The sequence below is a fragment of the Columba livia genome, chromosome 4 (genome assembly GCF_036013475.1).
Source record: "Columba livia isolate bColLiv1 breed racing homer chromosome 4, bColLiv1.pat.W.v2, whole genome shotgun sequence".
In the NCBI taxonomy this organism is placed as follows: Eukaryota; Metazoa; Chordata; class Aves; order Columbiformes; family Columbidae; genus Columba; species Columba livia.
The window spans coordinates 38,683,505-38,705,977 of record NC_088605.1 but is presented as its reverse complement, the minus strand read 5'-3'; the positions used below and the strand labels follow the sequence as shown (position 1 = coordinate 38,705,977).

Genomic DNA, 22,473 nt, shown 5'->3' with positions numbered 1-22,473 from the left:
GGAAGGGAGGCAATTTTGAGAGGTTTTAGCAAGGGCTAAATTAATTTTCTGAGCATAGCCTTATGTCTATTTGTGCTGGGTAGACCAGATGACATACTGAAAGAAGCAGACCTCTGTTGGATTGCTTGGCTACACAGGTACCAAATGTGAAAACCTAAGCAATCAACAAGACCCATATGAAATGTTGGTGAACTCCTATCAACTTGAAAGCCTCAAGAAATATGGACACAAAGTTTAATATCTGACTCTAAAGAGCTTGATGTTTTAACATCTTTTCAGTTATTTCAGCAAAGAATGGTAGTTATGAAATTATAGGACACAAATTTCAGGAACTATACACCGCCATGAAGAACTGGAACATTTCTGACAGATGTGAAAAAGGACGAAAATACAGAATATGGCAACTAAGTTTAAGGCTAAAGGGCAAACCTTACTATGGAGATAAAGTGACACTGGGGAGAGCATGTGAGGTAGGGTGCTGTCAAGTGGGAGGGACATGGAGAGGAAACAGGAACCGAGCAACAGTCTCTGAAGTCAGCGAGGAAGGAGGGAGTTAGAGTAGGAGAAATTTCAAGCCAAGATATGTTAGAACAGGTAATTCACACAGGATCTGAAAAAACTGGTAATAGGAACAAAGATATTTTAATTTAAAATAGCCACAATGAGGAAACTGTTATGTTTTGTCACAAACACTGAAACCCAGACCAAACAGAAGAGCACCAGACAGTGACATAGGAGTTGAGGTAGATTTTGACTGCCTGGAAAAAAAAGGTGTTCTTGCCTAACTTACTGTTCTTGTTTTTTAAGAAAGCCTTTCTAGAACTATTCTACAGCAAGGCAAACAGCCTTTTCTTTTGCTATGCTGGTATTGATAGTGCCTGAGAGTGGGCCACAGTTTAGTGAGCATTAATTTAAATAATTTGCAATGAAATGCAGACTTACTTGTGTTTTCTTGTTGCCAATATACTCAAAGTAATGGATAAAAAATATCAGGTGGCTGCTGGTAAATGCTGTGAAACCTACTATGAAGTCTGTCAAGTTATAACTGTTAAATTATAAATGCACCAACGGAATATGATTGTTAACACATTGTTTAATGGATAATAAAAATGTTGGTACTCCCAGAAACTATTGTGAAAATTAATGGAGACTTGCAGATATTTAAAGAGTGTCTAGAAAAAACAAAATGCTGGTAAAACCACCTTCATGTTTTATATGCATACACCTGTGAATTTATTTATTATTTTGGCCATTGAGTTCAATATTTGCAAAAGCTACAGTTTTACTTTAAATGAGAGTTAAGTGTTCTTGCAGCTCTTGTAGCCAGATGTTTAGGTATGAAGTTATCTATAGGAATAAGTCATTGTAAACTTGAAAGGGATAAAATGAGCGAGATGAAGAGAACTAATGGAACGAGTTCAGTCACAAAGAAGATTTTATCTCCTCTCCTGCTCCTTTTCCATTCCACCATGGCCATTTCTAAACGGCATTTCCTAAACTGTGGATTAGTCCCTTACAACCAGTTCCAGGTGCTAAGGAGAGAGAGTGCAACCAGGTCTCCCGGAAGAGTTACACTGTCACTGCTTTTGAATGAATAGCGGCAAAGAAGAAAGTAATTATCTGACCTCCATGCCCATGCTGGCTGTGGCTAGAAAGAATAGACATGAAATGCAGCCAGGAAGATTCATTCTCAGTCACCAAGTAGTGAGTTTGGGGCAGTAAATCACCCAAAAAAGATTGTCTGGTGAAGATTTGGTTATCCCAGCTCTGGAGGGTCTTTAGGTACAAGCTGAACAAATGTTTTTAGGAATAACAGAGGTAGAGCTGATCATATCCTGAGGCAAGAGATAGACCAGATGACTTTTAAGTCCCTTTCCCAGTCTATTTTTCTGCAGCTGTAATGGCCCTGTCTCATTCCTTGTACAGACAGTATCTGTTGTAGTACTGGCTATAAAGCAATAGTACAAAATTTTCCATCACTGCAGAGCCTTATTCTAGCCAATGAAAAAAACCCAGAAACTATTTTTTAAATTTTGTCTGTGTACATGAATCCCACTAACAGCAGAAATTTCCAGCAGAACATCGTGTCTGCCGAGGGACAAGAGTGGGTCTCTAAGTATTTTTTACATTAATGTACTTTCACATAGTCTTTTCCCCCAAAACTGAGACAGTGAAAAACCCAATAGATACAAATAAAAATGTTTGTTCAGAAAGGCAGGCAATAAACCTTTAACAAACAATGTCACTGTAACCTTATATAGTAATTATACTGCCTGAGGCATCTGATAAAGAATTCTAGTGTTCTTGCTATATCGTGTCAGGCAGATGCATCAATCAAACTCCATAATGGACTAAATTGGGAAATAGGGTACTGGGAATAAACAGTTCTAAAAAGAGGTGAAACTTTGTGACAAGCAGCCTTAACAGACCAATCTTGATTCTAAACATAGAAGCAATTATAGCGCTTTTCTGGAGGCAAAGGACAATTATTGCCTAAACAAATAAACTAGTGTCTCAGTTCTTCAGGCATTCACTAAAGTTAGTTGGAAACACAGTTTTGAGATCTGACTAGTGGAGTTTCAGGGACCTTGTAGCTTGACCTGTTAACTTTCATTGAACTGTATATGGACATCCTTTTAGATAATCCATAAACTAAACTGGAATAGAAAGAGAAAACTGGAATGTGTTATGATTTTAGCACCAATTCTGCTGCCAACAAAAATAACTAGGTCTTAACTAAGATTGAATATATGTCAGGCTCTGAATTTGAATCTGCATGAACACTGCACACTTAAGGTTCTTAAGTTCAGTGAAACACCTGAACTTGAGCTTCTATTTGGAGTGTTTATTTAAATCTGTATGGCAAGCTGGGGGCAAATTTGACCAAAAAGAAAAGAAAAAAAAATTAAAAGCTTATCTAGCCTTTTATACAGTATTGTGCTGAGTGCTTCAGTGCCTTGTAGGTGAATATGGAGTCCAGAGCCTACAGATTTGTGCTTGAATTCTTATTTGTAGCACATACCAAATGATACTGTACTACAACAGGGGGAAAAAAGAGTTTCCTAAGACTTTTTCCTCCATCAACAGTGGTTATTCAGACTCTGAAAACAATTTCAAATGTCACAAGTATTTAGATTTCTCCGAAATAGTTTTGACTTTGTTGTAGTTTGTGGTTGCATTTTATTCACATCCTCTCTCAAGATTAGCTGAATAGAATTTCTATAAGGATTAACAGAGATATAAAAATCAAATAAACTGTTCATGTGAATATAATCTGCATGGTCCTCATGACATTATGATTTTAATGAAGTCTTGAAGATAATGCATAATCTTATTTATGTTGCATCACCATCCTGTGACATTCCATCTAATGTGATTTTACTTCAAATGCGAAACGACATCAGCATGTATTGTGGAGCAACTGCAGTGTTTTTGATGCAGTATCGAGTTAGTCCAGTTGTTACAATTTGGTGCTTTTGCATCTGAGAACAACCTGGCTGATAAGCTACTGCTCAGTTTTCTTTTTCAGAAGAATTTAAAACAGCTCCCCAATGCACAGTGTAGCACCCTGTTTAAAAATTTACTTCTGCCTTGAGAGAGGCTTCCCAATCACATTGTAATACCATTTCCCATACACATGGCATTATGTTTTGTGTGTACAAACACACAATATGGATTGAAAAATAGGACCATCTTCTTCCCTCTCTACCAACCAAAGTGTAGGTAGGTTGCTTATAGTAATTGAATTTTATTAGTGTTTGGATTTTTCTGATTTCTTGTTTGCTAATCCAAATGCAATGGTATTTTCTTGGAGGTTTCTTTTTTTTTTTTTTTTCCTGGCATCTGTACCACGATCTCTTTATTTAGTTTTCTTAGCTTCTTCTAGTAGTTCTTCCAGTCAGCAGAGATGCTTCTATGTCTTACTGTCATTATATCACTGTAATATTTTGTGTAATTCCAGGAATGCAAGTTTCCTTTTATTTTATTAGCTTTCTTCTTACTTTCTGGTCTGGTTGGTTTGATTTTCTTACTAGCATTACTCCGACACTTCAGATTTACGTCTCCATACTACTTGTTCTTCCTATACATGTGATCATACTTAGTTTGTCATTATTTTGACAGCATAGAATACATTAACATGACTATGTTGAGGGGATGCCATTTATACAAACGAGCACCCTTTCTGTACACATTCTTGCTGGATTTCCGTTGAGTGAGTACACCTGTTCTTCTTTCAGAAAAAAAAAAAAAAAGGGAAGAAGAAAAAAATATCAAATGCTGTTGCTTCTATTTTTTAAACTCTAGGAAATACCTACTCACACTAAAACTGGAAAGGATCACACTGTACTAGAATCACCAAGCAGTACAATACTCTGAGATTGGAAAAAAAGCCCTACTAGATCAAAACAAGATCCATGTAAGGCCGTATTCTGCCTCCAGCTGTGACCAAAACCAGAACCCTGGAAAGAGTATGAAAATGGACAAGTCTAGGTGGTATTTCCTCCAAGTACTTTCTCAGTCATTTGTAGCTCACCAAGCAGCTCAGTTCAAAAGATTTAAAATTTGTAATAGAGGGGAAATCCAAGTTTTCACAAAAAAAATATTATTCCATGCAATTTTTGCTATATTGTTATAAAATATAACTTTTAGTGAACTTTTGATATAATCATCCATTTTTAATTTTGCTATAAACACAAAAAGAGAAAAGCCAGCGATTCGAGGTAATTTATCTGTAGACTAAACCACTGTTTAGTTTAATAATCTATACATAGGATGTTTTCTACACTTCATTGCTTATAAATGAGAGAAGTTTTTGTTAGACAAAGTTTTATTAGATTAGAAAGTGGATTTGAATAGTTTGGAGCTATTTCAAAATTAAGTTTTCACAAGTTGTTTTGACATTTCACAGTTTCAAACTACAAAGGCATGTCACAACTGGAAAGGGAAAAAAGTTTACTTCATGTGCAACCTCAGGAGTTTTTAAACTCTTTTTAAGGGAAGTTAGACTGGGTCTAGTTTTACCCCTAGAAGTTTGTTCATTTCTAACGTTACTTGGTTGCAGTACAGAGAACTGTGAAATCTATGGGAATAGGTAGCAGCATTGTATTCCTCTCCTACATATAGCTTGTCTTTCCTTCTGTGTGGCCAGTATATATTATTGTACTGCCATCCTGTGAAGTACTATTGCAGCAGGACAAAAAGTCTCCCATTACTTGGAGAGGGTAAAGAATGCATAATGAAGTTAAAAGTCAGTTTTGGTGTGAATTTTGCTAAAACATTCATACATCTAATGTAGGCTGATTCTTCTAATCAGTCATGTAATTGATCTGGCATGAAGAAGGTTAACATTTCCACCTAATCATGATCACTTACATCTTTCATGCAGCTAAGCAGAGCAAGCTTCCAAGTCTTCCCAACTCTGGGAAGCCCTGTGGCAAAACTATCGTCGGTGCCAGATTGATAGAGCAGTCAGCGTTTGTCAGTTACTGGACAAAAACTGGATAACAGCACATAAATCAAGCACAATGTTTGGGCCTGAAAATATTAAACGTGATTAAGTTATTATTATTATTATTATATTTTTGTTTTTTAAAATAACACTATTAGAGGCATTTTGACAAGGTTTAAACAGAAAAACAGGAACTTTATCTCAAGCATTGTAGTTTACTTCAGAAGTCTCAGGAATATGTATAGTTGAATCTTGCAATTTCTTTTACATGCTTCTGTTCTTGAAAATCTTGCAATGGCTACTAAATGAAGTGGCAAATTACATACATATATTCAATGCATTCCTTTGAAGCTTCTTCATCTCTCATTTTTCTTTAAGTATCTGTTGTAGTTTCTGAAACACTTCCAAGCAACTCCTGGCAAGTCCTGAATATCATCAGACTGATCATTCTGTTTTTTACTCATTTTTTAATGTAGTTTTCTGATGATCAATCTCACACATTAGTGTGAATCTGTCCATTATAAGGAATGAATTGTGGATTATTTGCCTAGTTGAGCAGAGGACCCACATTTCATGAGGAAATTGGCTAATGGTGCGCTGTGAACTTGTATTTGATTCACAAACCTGTTTTCTAATCCTAGAGACTTTTCCTACATCCTGCTCAGCCAATGTCCATGTGGAGGTACAAAAGCATGCCTCTCACTTATATCACATGTAGTGACTTCAGGGAGGTTTCTCCTTTTGCAATCATTACTAATATTTTAATCTGTCCACCAAAGACAATGCAGTTTAGGGAACACCTTCACCCATAACTACAGCCACCAAGTTAGCTATGGAGTGGAAGACACCCACTATTGCCTCCATAGGTGCATTCTTGCCATGGTTGGGTAGCTGGGGACAACCCACTGCAAAGTGAAAGTGGGATTCTTCAGCAGGAAGGATGAAAAAAGAACTGCTAAAAGATAAGCATTTTATTCACCTTATCTACAAAATATTTTTCCCTTGTAGTCTACACAGTCTTTCCCACCCCCACTTTCTGCAGCAAATGAAGCAGAAGTCTTATGGGTATGGGAGTGGAGTTCAGGAACACATGGAAAGTAGAGGAGCTGAGTAGCCAGACCCCCACATTTCATGGCAGAATTGGTAGCTGGGCTGGAACTGGGCAAGATTGTTGTCAAGGGCACTGCATGGGCAGGGGGATCCCAGGGGAGCGTTGAGGCAGGGACTGACAGCCAGGACTCACCCGACCACCCCAGCCAGGAACTTCTTCCTCTTTTCTTTTGCTCCTTGCCCAGCTGCCTTCTCAACTACACCAAATTTCCAGCTCCTGTAGTTATTTTTTCCTCCCTTCTTCCCCATTTTTATCCAGTCATTGTGCCTTTTTCTTCCATTTTCTCCTTTCCCACCCTAGGTCCGCATAAATTATGAAAATCTTCACAAAATTTGGGAAATTGAAGTAGGAACACTGACAATATATGCTCACTTGCTTTTGGTGCTTTTCAGTCTTGTTTTGATTTGCTAAACATTTTCCATGGGTTGTACAGACAGACCTAGTTAACAACTTTAATCCTGTTGTCAAGCAGCTGGCTTTTTTCGATTCTCTCATCTCTCACAAATTACTCAAGGCACAGTCGGTCCCGTGTCAACTTTTGTGGAGAGGCTTGGTCCTCTTGAGCCATGTTCAGGTTAGCAAGTAGTAGAATCAAACAGAAATGGAGATGAGGATTGAGATATTTAAGGCGTACACAGTTTATGCAAGTTGACTTCAGACTAGCTCTAACATAGGAAGCGAGGAGAGAGCCCTAGCATGGTTGGGAATCCTCTCCTCTGAGGAAGAATGGGCACTTCCCTTTGTCCACTATAATGGCTCATGCCACTTCAAACCCTCTGTCTTCATTGTAAGGGGAAAAAAAAGCTTGAAAGCTTTACTTCAACAGCAGGAAAAGAAAGCACCTCATTCCCATATCCTCCTATTCATCTGAGTGTTAAAATACCTAAAATTCCTCCTGAAACCTGGGGTCAAAAAGGGAGCAGAAAACACGGCCTTTCTGCCCTTAAGAGACAGAAGACTGGGGATGGAGGTGTTAATTGAAGGCAGGCAGTGTGGGAAGTAGTGCAATCACCTGAGAGAGGTCTGAAGGGCTGTGCACCATGGTGAGAGAGGGGTTCCTTACCTCTGCCTGATCCCAGCTTTCACCATGTGCTCTCATTTTCTAGACACCTGACCCGAGTCTCTGAGGTTCCCTCTGCTGAAGTGGTAAGTGCTCATGGCTGTTCCTAAAGCTGATGGGAGTTTGTCTTTGAATGTGCAAGCTTCAATGAATGTTACTTTTCTTACCTTAAGAAATGGTGAAAACTTCAGCTAGATTTTTCTTGCGCACAGAAGCTCTCTATCCATTTTTCTTAAAACCAAGCAGCTGAGAATCAAAATATTTTAAATAGCTAGCCACAATATCTTAAAGGAATTGTATTTTGATTTTTTTTCCCTCTCACTTAACATCTGTTAATGGGCTGAGCTCTCCAGCCAGGCTACATGTTCTTCAACACTCTGATTCATAATCAGAGCCTGTATGATAAAGCAACCTTTTTTTACTGCTGTTGTTTTGTTCAGAAAGCCTGTGCTACAGAGGAAGATGGGAATATTAAGATTATGAAATGCAGATGCTTGAGGTAGTATGGTAGTATTTCATTGCTGAAGTATTTTAATTGTGAGCCAAAATATTTCAGATTTTGTTTACTTTTGAAGTTGAAATTTTCCACTGTTTAATTTCCCTAAATAGCTTTACTGCTCTGAAGTCTGAAAGTGGTCCTAGATATCTCACACTAGACATCTAAAATTAATGAAGCAGTTTTTTTCTTATTCTTTCCATGTTACTGGTCTTAACAATAGACGTAATAACAGAATGTCACCATAAAGAAGAGTTGTGAAATAAAATTAATGTTAAAACATGTTATATTGGAGTATAAACTGAAAAACTGTTGCAAAAATAGGATTGTGTTCCAATAAGATTGCTGGGGGGTAATAATTACGGAATTAAACAGGATTTTGGTTGGGATCTATGTAGGTATTTAATTTACTGAAAATTTGATTTCATGCTACAGACATTAGGATTTGGATTAGGGTTTGCTGTAAGAGCATAGTAAATAGAGTACAAGTACTACTTCTGAAACCTTTGTACGGCATCTTTATTCAGGGAGTCTCTTTTTAGAAAGCATAAACAAAGTTTTCAACATGCTTCTTGTACCAGAATGCAATTGTTCTTCACATATACAACACCACAGTATTTGCTGATGATAAGAGTGACCTTTAGCAAGCTTATGCCTGGATTTCACTGTTTTCAAGGCGATGGTGGGGAGGAAGAAGTACTCTTACCAACTACAATAACTACAATCTTCAGCCATTTTTAGCTTATTTCTGGCCGGTCAGAAATATTTACAAACAACTCTTCTTTAGGCTACTAATCCGTGGATGCTGATGCGCTCCCAGGCTAGGATTGCACAATCACATTGTGTCCCTGTGAAATTATGGGCAATGTCATACCTGCTCATATGCAAGCAGCATAACCCACCCAAGATATCCCTGGTGACTCAGGAACTTTAAAATTCAATGATGACATAACTCTCAGCTTTGGAAATGTCACTGTTTTTAATAGCAGCACATGTGAGTCTGTTACCATGGTGCATTAATGACATGTATTATCAGAATTGCCTTAGACATGCCTGTAAGGGATCTTTACTGTATGTGTTTACAGTGCTTGCTCCTTGTCAATTGGAGGAGACACTATAGCTTAGTAGGCTCATGCACAGATTTTATAGGATGTCAGAACAAAATGATTTTTTTATTGAGGAAGGGTCAAACAAGTTGTGCCTTTTGTTGTGTGACACTAAACAATATAAGAAGCATGTTAAAAAAACTCAGGGCTCTCACTAGAAGGCAAAGGCTATGAGAAATGATTTAAAGCTACATTATCCTGTTTCTAATTCCTTTTCTTTCTTCCTGCGGAAATGTAATTGCAAGAGGCTGGGAGAAGGGATTGGAGCATTGGCTTCTATGTCAACCTTGAAGAGAGTCATAAAGTCTCTTTTATGGGTTTCTCTCTAGCCTAGTTCCACTTTTCCAAATTAGAGGAGACAATATGACAATCTTAGCTAGCTCTGATCTTACATCTTAATTTGCAAACCCAGCAGCAATACCAGTGCCCAACTTTAGTGGATATGAGGAAATATTTTTGAATTTAAACAATTTTCCACTGACCTGCAGTAAAGGCCCTTTTTTACAATTGTCTGCACGTTGCTTTAAAGACCTCCTCCCCGCTAATTTAATAGGTTTTGATAATAAATATTCTGGATATCTAATGCCTGTCTCAGTTAAACTGTCTGTTAGATCCTAGATATAGAAGTCAAATATGCAGCTGGAAGATTCAAACAATAAATTAATTGTGCTGATTTTCTTCTGAATTGAGCTCAGCAAACATAGACGCTAGAAATACATAATTCTGGAAAGCAGTCAAAGATTTTATTTTCATACTAATCTGATGAGGACTGGCTCAGATTTTTTAATGCATTTCGAAAAATTTTAAACTAGCGTCATCATGTATAAAAACCTGACAACCTTACAGTACCCCGTATCATCTACTCCTTCATATTTCCTTGCATCACTTAATAAAATACTTGAAGCTGCAGCATTCTGCTGCTGCTGTTGGTGTACCTTGGTCATGACCTGGAGGGACCACCCACTCCTGTAAAAGAGATGGTAAGTCTGCCTCTATGCTAATTAGATTTTAGACCTCATTTGATGAAAAAGTATGTATATCCTTCAGTCAGTTTCAGCCTGAGCTACTTCTGTGATGCAAGTTTTGGTTTGCAGAAGCCATTTTTAGCTGTGGGCATAAGGCAGAGGGTGTTTTGTGTGCATATGTGTGCAGGAGAAGGAAAGCTTTTATTGGTACTTTTGTTTCTTTTCCACTTGAAGAAAACCCAGATATTTTGCTACTTATATTTGAAAAAAATGACTAAGAAAAATAGAGGCATTAATATTAGCCAAAGTGAGCCTTTAGTTAATGAGATGTGATTGACCACTTTGAAGGGGAAAAAAGTAATATCCTATGACATATAAATCTAAATGTATTGGTTAAAGATCTAAATAATTTTATTTGCCACAAAAGAATCTCTCGTAATTAGGAACCAAAATTGCAGTAAGCCGATGAAGAGAAAATAAATTTATTGAAGTGATCTTGCAAATCACAGTTAATTGAGCCACAAACAAAGCAGCAAATAAAGGAAATAATGTGGTAATTGGAACCCTCATCCCTTATTGGCATACATTATGGGTTGCTATCTTTTAGCAGTATTAAATCATTGCATGTGAATGTTGCCAAAAAAACTCTTCATTTCCTTTTAGTGACTTCTTACTGCCCTCAGTTGAAGTTTAATAGAAAAGGAAGGACATGATGTAGTTTTAATGACAGGAAACCCATGGCTTCCAAATGAATAAATTCCATCACTGGCTGCCACAAAGTGTGCTAATTATTTCCTTTGATAAATTAAAAGCCGTAAAAGTCCAAAGTATATAGCATGTGGTTTACAGTTATAGTCTGTCTGTCTGCATTATTGAAAGTTCATATAAACCTCATTATTTTAATTTAATAAACATTAGAATTATTTTTTACACCAGTAGGCTGTACAGAAAGCATATGTTGAAGACAAACTTGTCTGACAGAAGGGTAAATAGCCCACAAGCTGAATAACCAAAGAACATTATATGTCATGTTGTGATAGCTCAGTTTTTTAAATTACACTTTCAAATGAGCAGATGCTTATTTTTTTTATTCATAAACAAGAGACTAGTGAATACTTTTATCCTGTAAATGGGTACTTTGTTCTGCAAGGTGTGTTTTGATGAATGATACCTTCCCTTGTGTTTCAGAACACAGGCTGAGAAAACTTGGGAAATATTAGGGAAGTGTAGAGAGGAATATAGAGATTTTATTATAAACACTGCAAGGTAAAAAAAAATAATCCTGTTCTGTCTGAAGGACTGAAACAGATATTCAACTGTAAACGTAAATAACCAGAGTGTGTCGATTTTATTGCTTTTTTCTTTTGTGGGTGTGGTTGTGTGTGGCATTTTGTTTTAGGTTTTTTGTCTTTTTTGTGGTTTTGTTTTGTTTTGGTGGTTTTTTGTCTTTTTTTGGTGTGTTTTTTTCTTTTCTTTTTTTTTTTTTTTTTTTTTTTTGTTATTGTTGTTGGGGTTTTTTGTTGTTTGTTTTTTCCCTCCATCCAAAAAAACAATATCCAATGAGGGCCTGAATATAGTTAATGACTATTATACTAATGACATTCAATTCCAATTGGTACCTCATGGAATTAGCCCCTAAGCTTAGTACCAAAAAGAAGTGACTGAAGAAGGAGAAGCAAACCCAGTTTTTATAGGTTATGGAAGTTCTTGGATTATTATTCTAAGAGGTTTTAAAAGGGAAATATTTTACTTTCAGGTTAGCCAGACAATCCAGTGAAAGAAATCTGTTTCAGTGCCAAATCTTTTGCTGTGTCCTGATCTAATGCACCTGACTCCAACTGTAAACTGTCTCAAATGTGCTTTGAAAATAAACAAATACTTTAGGTGGGCTGCCTGACTGATTTTTGCTAAGTATATTAATTTGGTAATGAAACTAGGAGTTTCTGGAGACGAGGCAGCAACAGTGTACCAGAATAGAGGCAATAGGATCACACAACAGGTATCTGGAAACAGCAGGAAGATGAGCAGAACTGGTTCTGGCAGGACCAGGAAAAAGCAAAAGACAGGCAAATCATTTGCCCACTTTAATTTAAAATGCATGTTATACAAAGTAATCACAGACACTGATTAAAATGACAGTCGTTGGAGCACGTACTGTTTTTCCACAGTATCTGACCAAATGTATTGCAGAGGTTGGTATGCAGAGAGATCTGTGTCTTACTGCTGGGAAGGTGCAGCTCCCAAATTACTGAATAAAGTGTCTGACCAAATGAGTAATCCTACAGCTTATATCAGACACCTTCTTTGTCCTGCTTATCGGACTGTGTTGTCTCCCTAGAACAAATCAAACCCTATTGAGCAATACAAATGTACAGCTGGTTTAACTTGCTTGTGTTGGAGATTAGCTTTACTGCAAACATGTAGGGAATATTGAGCCGCTTGTTATATATGTCTGTGAGCAATTAGCAGTTCAGTGTAAAACTAAGAATGCATTTCCCGTGTTCTTAGAAGTATATACCTGAACTTTATGAAGCAAATTCAGACTTCCATGTGCTACAGGGCTGAAGTCGGTGGAATTGTATCTAGTTGCAGTGATGCTGACTTGGTGCTATAATGACATGATGTATCAGCTAGAACTCATCAGTTTTAGAGTAAATGACACTGCACCATGTTATAGGAAAACGTGTTGCTTTTTGGAAGAAGAAAGATGTGAAAAAGTACCTGACTTTATGAGAAAGTGCCTAAGTCAACTTCCAAGAGAAATTATTCTACCTTTTGGTGAACTGGAATGGAAACGTATTTCATTTTTTGTTTGATGTGCCATACCATCACTTTTCTGTCATTTCATTGTTACATGGTACCAGGAAAAATGATTTTGGGGGAAATAAATAGGCTAACAAGTTTTCTGAATCTTTTTAGTTGAAAGGGAGGTTGAAAGAGAACTGGAGGAGTTGTTTTAATATTATTGCAGAAGTAATTTGGTGTTGTAAGGAAATGTGGGAGGGTGATTTCTTCCACATTGCAACATACTGCAGCCTTAGGAGTACTGAAACATATCGTACATTCTAGTTGAAGTATACTTAATTGCAAAGAGTTAAATAAAGTCAATTGAAAATGCCCAATCTATAGTAATGCTTGCAAGAATATTGCCTTGAAGAAGGGCACACTCTAACAATAAACCAATGAAAAAGAGAATAAAGGACCATAAATAGAATAGTCAAGTGAAATCAAGTTCAAAATAAAAATATCGTAGTAAGCTGCAACAAGATTCTAGTGCACAAATGACTGTTGGCTAACAATTAGGGGACCCATCACAGACTCATTTTGTCTGTTGTACCTCATGCTAGTACTTCTTTATTTTTTATTATAAAGACATATTGGTGCCTGCTTGTAAAATGCAAACGCACTTTGACCATGCAAAGGAATTCTGCTCCTTTGCTCTTCCTTTTTCTTTTTTTTCATCCTTTTCTAATTAAAGGGAGATAAGGTTACTGCTTCTTTAGAGATTATTTGCTTCGTTGATTTCCTCCCCCCACCCCCTCTCTGTAGTCTCAACAAATTTGCTTGTAAGCTGAAAATGACTTGCATAACAGCGAACTTGACACTGTTGTGAAAGAAAGTATAGAGACCCAAATGTATTGTAAGAGTTTCCTGTAAAATATTAGTGGGACTCGAACACCTGATTAATATTAGCAGCATGGAATATAAATATTTTGTTTTGAAGAGTTTCATTATCTCTTCACTATTTCTTATAGTTGATCTTGAGATAATCATGTGTATTTTGTGTCTTAAATTTTATAGGCATTGAATTTTCTATTTGATAACAGATTATTATATTTAGAGAGAGCATTTGCACCATGTGCAGAAGAACTGTTGTCTGTAAGTTTTGGGTAAACATAAGAAAAATCATGGCTTTTTCACCGTCTTGTAGTTCAAAGGCAACTAAGTTGGACATGATATCTAAGGAGCAGATAGAAGGGGAAATACAGAGTTGCTGTGAAAATCCTTCCATCTTACCATTTTTCAGAGGTTAAAGAAGGCACTAAGGGAGCTGGACAGGGCTGTGATCAAATGAGTAATCTGCCTCTGGCCGGGTTTTCAGCCACAAACGAATAGGAATTACCTCTCTGTGAGAAGTTATTTCAGTTGACTATGAGAAACAGAAGGAGGAGGGGCTGTGGTTTCTTTCTCTACCTGCAGGAGGTCAATGTAAGTGATGGTGATGAAATTCTCTCCTTGATTTTTCTGGGCTGTTTACAGCTCATGTAGTACAACACCACAGCATGTGTGAATGAGGATATGACACAAGATCTCTCTGATGTTCTGGGGTAGTATAAATGCATGTTCAAATGTGTTTTTTTTCTGCTTAGGAACTAGAAAAGTTCTTGATTTAAAGGCTATAAATCAAATGCTCTTCTATACTCTAAACATGTCACTGGCATTCCCTGAAGAGCAGGTTGGGGCTCCTTGGTTTCAGGTTAAGAGGAAGCAGCAATTTTTTTTTCCAGGCAGTGTGAACACTTCTGCTCTATCCAGGGAGCACGGAGCAATGACATGGTGAGACTGGTGTGTTTTGTGACACAGGTCCACCTTCAAAACACAGTGTGTATTTAAACTGTTGTTAGCTTATCCTGTGTATTTTATTTTCTGCTCATTTGTAATTTTAGGGAAAGAGAGGTTAATTTTTAATGGTGATCATGGGGCCCAACAGTGGTCCACTTGAACTATGTACATCTTCTGAGTAAACTGAGTTTCCCTTATCTAAATCCTGTGTAACACCTGTAGTGAGGCTATGTTAGCACGGGAGATCCATGGACATCCTGATACGCAGTTTAATTGAACCGACACTCAGAACTTGCCTGTATGTTCAGCCAAGCCCCATCATATGGGGATGCAGCACATTCCCGGAGAGCCCCTTTGAGTTGGTGTGTCTCCCCTCCCCTCAGTTTTCTGAGGGAGGTGATGTATAGGACTCAGTCCTAGAAAACTGTAGATTAGCCAGCTTTACACAGTGTTGTGGGTTTTTTTGTTTTGTTTTGTTCTTTTTTGTTTTGTTTTTCCCTCTGGGATTCTTTACCAGTTGCTTTTCCCGAGAATTTGCTTAGTGGTCTACCTGTGAAGAAAATCTAATCCACTATCTGGCTTGGGTCTATATAAAATGACCGAGACTCAGGAAGAGATGATTACTTTTAAGTTGGTCTTCATACATTATTGCTGATTGAAGGAATAGGATGTATACTTAGCACACTGTTTTCTCATTTCCAGATGCCACATCCAACACAGGCTACTGAAAATCTGTAGATGTAATTACGAATAGAAAAATGTTAGATGGCTGCATTTGTTGAAGCGTGGGTTTTTTACCATCACAAATGTTTTATCTGTTTTTATCTGGTTTCTGTCCCTATTGAGTGAGTGAGCTACAATAATATTTTGCTATGATATATAATGTTTCGGTTGCCAAAGGGTGGAAAAGCAAGAGGGTTAAATATCAAATGGTTTGCTTGAAGCTCTAATTTGAAATCCCATCAGGGTCACTTGTTTACTAGCACTAATAGTTAACTAGTGCACAGCCTTTAAATTACTGCTTATTACAGCAGTGCTGTTCACACCACTGTGCTTAAGGACCTGTCAGCATTTCTAGTGGAAAACTCTTTTTTTCAAAGGCTTATGACTTTTGCATGAATATTTACTCTGAAACTTGCCACATTTTGTCTCAGGCTAAAAACAGATGATTTCCTTTATTGGAGATTGCTTGACTTGAGGGGGGAATAAATCAGCTTTCAAATTTTGAACATTGAAGAGCTGACTGAAATGTTTCCCCACCACCATACTCTATTTAAAATAGTGTAAATGAGGAGGGTTCTGGGACTCTAGGCTAATGAAGGGGTAATACATTAAAAAAAAAAAAAAACAAAACAAAACTGTAAAAGTGTATCAATTTGTTGTAGCTTTGCAACGAGTTCTGTAATGATAACAGCACACACCCTAGCTTTTACAAAATATTGTCAAGACTTTGGCTGTTAAAACTCAGTTTCTCTTGAGTGCTTGGACACTTCAGTTTGCTCCCCTATATTGACCTTTTTATTCCCATCTATTAGATATAACTACACTCAAACTGAGGTGACTTGGGTTTGATTCTTAGCTGTCCATAGATATTTTTGTACCTTCAGGCATGTAATACAGACTAACACTTGTCTCATTTTCCCATCTGCAATGCTACCTCGTAGCTGCCTTCTAGCCCCTTTGGTCACATGCTAAGGAGGCAAGAGCTGCTTCAGGACCTCAGCTTCTGTGCTGCAAATGGCACTCAGAATCCTCATATTGGAGAAGTGTTATTTTGGGGGAATTTCCTCTTGCTTTTGAGAAAATAGATACCTGTTTATGCTTTTCTTTGCTACTGATCAGTATTCAAGGAATCTTTCTTTTCCCCAGGACATCAACTCAGCTTTTAATGGTGAATTCCTTTATGAAGGAACAACTTTCATATTTTCTAATGACATGGTGGAGGACTTCTTTATTTTTGCTTTTGTTTCTTAATTTTCTTGAACAATAAATGTACCTAGACTCCAATGTTGTAAACTTTCCTAAATTTAGTTGTCTTTTTTTGGTTACCTGAATAATTCATTAATCAAATTAGTGTCTTTCTTGATGCTGCATGTTACACTGTACTAAAACCGGGCAGATAACAGCTTCAAACTTTCAAAGGTAATTTTTTTTTTTAAGTATTGTTTTGATAAAACTAATATTTTCAAAACTCACACATTGTGCTCAAGCACATGTACAAGGATTACTATTTTGGAGATTTCAGTGCACATTTTGGAGAAATCTGTCCATCTACATGTTGGGAAATGCAGTCCTGTATGGTTAGCTTCAGCTCTATAGTTTGGGATGCATTTTCTGCTGCCCAGTGTTCAGGTTTTGAGGTACAATATTTTCACAGCACTGTTGTTCATGCTTTCTTGTTCACAGCTACATTGTGTCTTATTTAGCATACTTATGTCTCTTGCTGTCTGCTTGTAAGTGTTTGGGGAAAAAGGTACATATGCTAAGAGATCATTTTTCTTTGAGAAAAAAGTACAAACATAGATTTCACCAAAGTGTGCTTTACTTATAAAGGGAGAGTATCTAATGCAAGTGAATATGATTTTGTCACTGTTTTTCAGAGGATTTAAAGAAGTTGCTGAAATAAATATGCCTGCCACGGCACCAAATAATCAGTCAGTAAGTTGAATGAAACCACAAGGCCTAGGGAAAGGTAAGTATGACAGCTTTAAAGTTAGTTTTGAGATCTGATAGGAATTGGTATATAAGCTGGGGAAAGGTAAAGTCAGATTCAAAACAGGAGTAAGAAAATACTGAGCTTTCAGGCCCACAGCCCTGAATATGTTTGTTTCTTTGACATTAGGGTCACTGCAGGAGCTGGAAGATAAGTGAGCAAATTTTAAAAGTTAGGTGTTTATTTTTATTATTTTTCATGCAGTAAGATATGTAATAAATAGAAAGTAAGCGGGAAACGCACAATTGTTCTTGTGGGTTATCCATGCAGTCTTTAAGCTGAACAGGGATACTCCATACTTGCAATAAATTGTAGCTTACATCCATCATGTTTATTGTGGATCAAATGTACAGTGATTAAAGCTGAAAAGCTGAATAAAAATTAGTTGCAGTGATATTGCAATGGAAGCTTAAAAGGAGACAGCTGCAAGACCAATCTAAGGTAAAGCTGCTCTGAAGTGTAGATGCTGTTGGTGAAGAACTCTATTGTTCATCAATAGTATAAGCTAGGATTACAGGAATATTATTTTAACCCCTTGGCTTTGCCATGAACATTTGTGTAGAATTCATCCACTGGGCTTCTGAACATATCATGCACACTCATGTCTGCACCTATCTGAGTGCAATGCTAACAACAGTGATTCATTGTTGTGGTGATTATGCTCAATGCAGAAAAAAATTAACCTTGAAAAACAGTAAATTTACTTTCCTTCGAAATCTTTGTACCACATGCAGATGTTAATTATTTCCTATACTATTTCTGTCATTTAGGTGAAGGATCCATGTGTGCCTTCCATGACCCCAACTAGGTTGTTAACCGCAACAGAGAAACAGGACTTCAGAGGGAGTTGCTAACCTTCACTGAATAGCCTGTCAGCCAGAGAATGATACAGAGCACCTTCAAAAGGTCCCCTAAGTAATGAGCACTAAGGAGGGTTATAATGGGCCCATCATTAGTTCCAGTTAATATTTTGACCTAATGCCCACATATACTACAGGTGTCATACAGGGCCACCATAGAATTAATCTGCAGGATATTTTTTGGTTATATGATGACAACACATTTCTTCAACATGTTTCCCGACTTGTAAGCCTTTATATGTATTTTATATAATGCAAGTAAATTATGACCTCTTGCATATATTTTTGTATTTCTTTCCTCAAGATCAGTCACCCACAGTGAACAATAAAACAGGTACACAGCCATGCAAAAGAGAAAAATAAATGACAAGGCATTAAAAACTTACCCTCTAACAAGTATGGAACAAAACATAAATACAGCTACCAGGAAAACTCATCCTTCCTCTTATTGTGTGTTCTTTTGTTCAACTGAATACTTTTATTTTTCCAAATCCTGGTACTACTTACAATTTTGAAAAGGATGAAAACTTGTTTACTTCACTTCTGCAGGCATTTTTATGAGTCTTCTATAAACTCATCCCCTGCCTTCCATAGAGATCTTACTTTCATGATAAGCAATTTATTTAGGTCTTTCTATTAGTGTGTCTGTTTTCCACTTTATCAATATCATTCACTCAAGATGTTGGACATTCTTGCCTTCTCACTTGATGGTTAATGATACTAATCATGGTGGTTGTTAAGGATTCACCTTCTCAAAAGTGATGGCTTTCCTTGCTGTTCTGTTGGTAGTTTCTTTACATCACTTCCTCAAGAATGGCAGTAATTTTGTAAGCTGAACCAAGAGAATGCTAATATTATTCATATTTCTCAACCAGATTTAGGGGCAAATTAATCTGGCTCCATTTGTCTGCACTCCTCTCTGTGTGGTGTAGACAGTTATATTTTATTAACCTGTGCAGTCAAACTGCTGAGTGAATTTCATGAGACTGTAATCTGGCAGTCATACTGTAGAATCAGTAGAACACAAGTTGCTTTTTTTCTATGCAGGAACTTATTAAGAGACAAGTACAAAGATAATGAAAAAATGTTAGCTGTTTGTTTAAAATCAGTTCTACCAAAGCTTACTGTGTTTCTGAATACATTTGTAATCAACATTTAAGTTCACTATGCATATTTGATGCTGAAATACTTGTTAGAAATGGATTCTGCATAGCTTTGCCAATTTAGATAACTTATTAAAGGCCGCATTATTTTGAGGAGTTGGATAATGTTAATTTCTCAAAGGCCATTGCAAATAATTTCATTCATTGAGAGACAGTACTTACCAGAGAAGAGAAAAGAAAGTATTTTGGATGACATTTAACTTGACTTCATTAGGGCACGAGACCTTGAAATTCTCATATGGGCTTACTAAATACAAATTGATTTTCTGTTAGTGTTTTCTTTTTCTCTCTCTCTCTTTCTTTTTTTTTTTCTTCCTTTCTCAATTGAGTTGTTTTCAGCGACGTTCAAGCACTCTGTGTAATACTTCTTTTCTTTGGAAAAAAAAAAAAAAAAGAAAAAAAGTTAAAGAATGAAAGAATTAAAACTTTTCTTGAGACCAAGCTGTTCAGCACTTAAAATGATAAAATCTGGTCAATCCATGTTTGTTTCTTTCTCTGTAGCCACTAAAAATAAATCCTTCAGGAGAACATTTCTTTAGCTCACTTTTTCATTATTTCCAGAGGCAAAAGTTGGCAAGGCAATTTATAATTCAATTTTTGCTAAATCCACAACACCTAATATATATGTCAGGCATTTCAACGGCAGGGTACTTTGGGGATAGGTGATAAATTGTACTGATTATAAGTGCAAGCTGTTCTTCCAAAACATCGTATCAAAAAGAAGGCAAGTATTATTAGGAGAATGTAATGTATCTTTAGAATGTCCAAAAACATAAGAGATAATCACTTCATGTGAATATATTCTCCCTTGAGTTTTGCAGCTCAATATTAAGGTCTTACCATGTTTTTGATAGCACTCATCTGGAGGGAGGGACCATCATGGGTTGGTAGTCTTTCAGCAGCCACATCACTCTTAGGTCTGCAATAATTCATTTCTCCCAAAAAAGGGCTTACTATGAAACCTGAAACATGGTTATAATAATTTTCTATGTTGGCGTATGTGAAAAGTATAAATATTATTTTATAATATAATCTCCCCTGATCTTTTAAACATGCTTTCAATGTTTCCATGTATTTTCCTGTGAGATACACACAATTTTAACTGAGCAAAACCAAAAAAGTTCTTCAGATTCATCTTTGTTGTGAAGCTAATGTAAAAATAGGGGAAAAGACACTGTCTTGGGATCTTTCCTCTCAGTTTCTGCATTTACCAAAAATCTGTTAATTTTGCAAAGATGAGATTGACATATCAGCTACAAATAGTTGGAATTTAAAAAGAAAAGTCAAACGAAACTGGATAGTTTAGATTTGCTGGAGTGACGCAAACATTTTCACCTTTGTCATTGGTCTGAATTTAGCTGGACTGATTTTAACTGGGCTTCTCAGCAAATGCTCCATGTTTTTCTTGCCAACTATAATCTGTATCATGCTCACTCTCTGAGGAGATGACTATGACCATGGTATTGCTTTAAGATCCGTCCTATACCACCCTGTATTTCCTTCTCTTTAGAGTCTCAGGAAATTATTTTCTTGCTTTAAGGGAGGGAACCCTTGTAAAGTTTTCTAAAAGAGATAAAATTCCTCTTAAAGGCAAGAAAATAAAATTACAAAATTTATGTACCTCTAAGATTAAGCAACGTGTCAGTAATAAAAGCGATAAGGCTTAGAGCAGGAAAAAACAGTTCCAACAACTCCTGTTGTATCCAGTTTCTATTTGTCTGCTACTTTTATTTCTCAGTTTCTTCCCAGCTGTGTCCTAAGCCTTCTCAGAAATTCTCCTTAGTGTGGATAATGTTGGAAATGTTTTGTAGTTTCAAGTCAGTATTCCAGGTGGTAAAAAAACAATCTATCCCAAAATGCTTTTCATTCAAGTTTTTTGACCAGAATTTCCAGTTTGCTTTGTATCTACAATTTAATCCACTCTTTGTGGAAAAATGGGAAGATTTTCACTGTAAAATAAAATTCCCCTCTCAATTGCTACCAGTTGAAAAAAAAATTATTATACTCCTCAATGGCATGTCTCAACATTCTGGAAGTATCAATTTTCTTTCACACTTCTAATGAAAACACAGAAAATATTTTTGTACATTTTAGTCAGTATTACCTTACTCCATAAACCCACTTTTAAACTGAGTCTTGCATCAAAGAATGCATCAGTGAAAATGAGTACTGAAAGTGAATAAAGTGAAAACCATTGCCCTCCTCCTGAAAGAGACTTTCACATCAACAACTTGAGGGAGCCGAGTAAAAAGAATATTTTTTTTTTCTTTCTCTCTTTTGCATCAATTCCTCTCACCCTCAAACTCTTAATTTAATCCCTTTCGTATCACCTAAACTTCTTCAATGAAGAAGATGAACAAAAGTGGAAAACAAATGCTCACTCATGAACCAGACCAGCTTAGTGTGCTCACTTGTCTGAAAGACTGATGAGATAATACCTGCAAAAGAATGGTCTGCTCTGACAGGAAAAGGAGAACCAATGTATCCAGAACACCCAATAGCTCATCTGGCAGTAAATGAGAGGTCAAAATGTCAATCTGCCAGTCCTGCCCCTTGCAGTATTAGAAATCTATTAAAGAGGTCCTCACATCTATTCAGTAGTATTATAGGCATTCTTATAGCATGGATGGGAAATTAAAAATGGGTGGAAGCATGGATAGCGAAGAGGTACTCTCAAAGGAAACATAAAACAAAGTTGGAGAAAGAGCAAAAAATACACTGCAAAAAAGTCAGGGAGAAATATTCTCTGCCAAGAGGCAGGGAAAGAGATACTTGAAGATATTTGAATAAATAACAAAGAATAAAATAAGGAAGAATCATGAATGCATTTGCCCTCTTATTTCAGTCTTTCCCCTTGAGAGTTAAAAATAATTCCTTAAAAAATGTGGATAAGTGTAGCTGAGAATTGCCTGCTCATGACTGATGATACCAGGGAGGCTTGGTTTCTGTTTGGCTACATTTCTTGGGCACCGAAGCACACTATGCTG

General features: G+C 36.7%; 1 long non-coding RNA gene across 1 annotated transcript; it reads left to right on the top strand.

Moving 5' to 3' along the window:
* The first annotated feature begins 7,515 nt into the window (after positions 1-7,515).
* LOC110365027 (uncharacterized) lies at positions 7,516-20,419 on the top strand. The gene is made up of 3 exons (XR_002424209.2): positions 7,516-7,706; positions 17,351-17,442; positions 18,234-20,419. It is a non-coding gene; the product is annotated as an uncharacterized LOC110365027 (long non-coding RNA).
* Positions 20,420-22,473: the final 2,054 nt, after the last annotated feature.